The following is a 2,700-nucleotide window of genomic DNA, read 5'->3' on the forward strand; positions in this document are numbered from 1 at the left end:
CTTCTTGTGTATTGCCCTCCCTAACACCTGACTATTATGTGTCTACCCTCTATCCTGCGCTCTACTGTCACCTCTATCCACATCCCACTATCCACCCTGTCCTTACTTGTAACCAACAAATATATATACATATTAGTATGGGTATATTTTCTTAAGCTTCTGCAATAATGGTCTTATGCAATGGTTGTCTTTTTGTGACGGACTAATTTCACTCAGCATAATGTCCTCAAGGTTCATTCATGTTCTGCAGTGGCTTGCAGCTTACTTGTTATTGTTAAAGGTAGCATAATATTCCATTGTGTGCATGTACCAAAGTTTGTTTATCTATTCTTCCATTGATGGGCTCTTAGGCTGTCTCCATCTTTTTACTATTGTGAATCGTGTTTCTATGAACATTGGTGTGCATATATCTACTAGTGTTATGGCTTGTATTTCTTGTGGATATATACTAAGTACAGGAATTTCTGAATCATAAGGTATTTCTATTTTCACCTTTCTGAGAAAGGGCTATGCTTTTCCAGAGTGGTTGGACCATTTTGCATCCCCACCAGCAATGTAGGAGGGTCCCAGTCTCTCCACATTCTTGCCAGCAGTTATTGTCCTCTGCATTTTTGAACTTTGCTGTTATACCGGGTGTGAGATGATCTCTCATTGTTGTTTTGATTTGCGTCTCTCCAATGACTAATGATCACGAATGTTTATTCACATGTTTGTTGGCTGCCTGAATCTTTTCCCTGGTGATGTGTCTGTTTATGTCCTCTACCCAGTTTTCAATTGGGTTATTTGTCTTTTTCTTGTAGAGGTATTGTAGTTTCCTATAGATTTTAGAAATTAGTCCCTTGTCTGATATGTCATTGCAAAAATTTTTTTCCTATTCTGTTGTCTTTCTTTTTACTCTTTTGGTGAAATCTTTTGATGGCCATAAGTTTCTAATTTTTAGAATGTATCAATCATCTATTTTGTCTTCCTTTGTTGTGCAATTTTTGCAGTGTTTGATAATAATGTGTTCCCTGTATTAAAGCCCGTAAAGTTGTCCCTATTTTTTCATTGATGATCTTTATAATTCTGGGACTCACATTTAGGTCTTTAATCCATGCTGAGTTGGTTATTGTATATGGTGTGAAGTAAAGGTCTTGTTTCAATCTTTTGTATTTCAATTTCCAGTTCTGTCAGTACCATCTGTTGAAGAGACTATGACCTCTAAAATGACACTTTTCTATGAGGAATTAATAGAAAATACATTTTGAGTAAATAATTATCTTCACAGAATAGAAGATTGGATCATAATTCCCTTCCAAAGTAATCAACCTAAAGACCATATAAGAATATACATCATGTCTACAGAATTTAGAAACAATAATGACCCAACAAATAAAAAAGCCAATTTCTTTTTTATTGTTACCATACACTGGAAAATTAAAATAGTACCAGCGATAGGACTCTTCTTGAATAAAGCTTTTATTAGCCTTAGTTATAAACACAGCTTTGGTAATGTTGAATAGTACTATTTAATCTTCAAGAAAAAAAAGTTTTACTACTTACCTTTAAAACAATGTATTCTAATCTTTTTAAAGACAAATTATAGAGACCAAACACAGTGATTTTGTGAGTTGACGGACATCAAAGATGAATATGAACATATATCTGAGTGCCTATGAGCATTTTAAAGTAAGTAAAATATTCTATGACATAGTAATGGTGGCTTCATGAGCATTTTTCAAGACCCATAGAGACAAACAACAAAAATAGCAAATCCAATTTATGCTACGGATTTTAGTCAATAGTAAGGTCCAAACTTAGTTCATCAATTATTACAAATGTAGTATAAGTATGCAAGATGTTAACAAGAGAAAGAGTGTGCCGTGTGTAAGAGTGACATTGTTGTCGTAGTTAGATGCCCTAGAGTCTATACCAACTCATATTGACCTTACACACAACAGAACAAAAAGTGTCCTGGTCCTGTGACAATCTCACAATTGTTGCTACACTTGTGCCCATTACTGTTGCTATTGTGCAAATCCATCTCATTGGGGGTCCTCCTTTTTTTGTTGACCCTCCACTTTGTGTGGCATGGTATCTATCTACAGGGACTGGTTCCTCCTGGTAATGTCTGAAGTATGAAATGTAAAGTTTGGACATCCTGGCTTCTAAGGAGCATTCTGGCTATACTTCTTCCATCACAGATTTGCTTGTTCATCTGGCAGTCAATGGTAATTTTAATATTCTCCTCCAAATCCATAAGCCAAATACATCAATTCTTCTACAGTTTTTGTACTCATTGTCCAAGTTTCACATGAATATGAAACTATTGAAAATACCATTATTTGGATCAAACATACTTTAGTCTTCAAACTGAAATCTATACTAGCTAACATGATAATTAGGTCTTATTTTAAAGTTATTATTGTGAATTGAGTGATAGTTTACATTGGAGAACATCAATTTTACACTCACTGTTTCATTGCAATGACTACAATCCCTTCCATTCATCATCATTCAACAATATTTGCTTCTACTCCCACTTTTATTATTTTTTGTGGGGGGGGGGACGGGCTGGAGTGTACAACAAAACACTCAGGGATATGTAATCATTTAAACAACTAAAGGGCACATTCTGCAAGCCTGCCTCCTGGCCACCAGCACACAGTCTTTCTCTAGAGTCCTCAGCTGCTCTATCTCTTCATGTAATCATGTCTGCCT

This window comes from Chrysochloris asiatica, unplaced genomic scaffold (assembly GCF_000296735.1).
Source record: "Chrysochloris asiatica unplaced genomic scaffold, ChrAsi1.0 scaffold00143, whole genome shotgun sequence".
NCBI lineage: Eukaryota > Metazoa > Chordata > Mammalia > Afrosoricida > Chrysochloridae > Chrysochloris > Chrysochloris asiatica.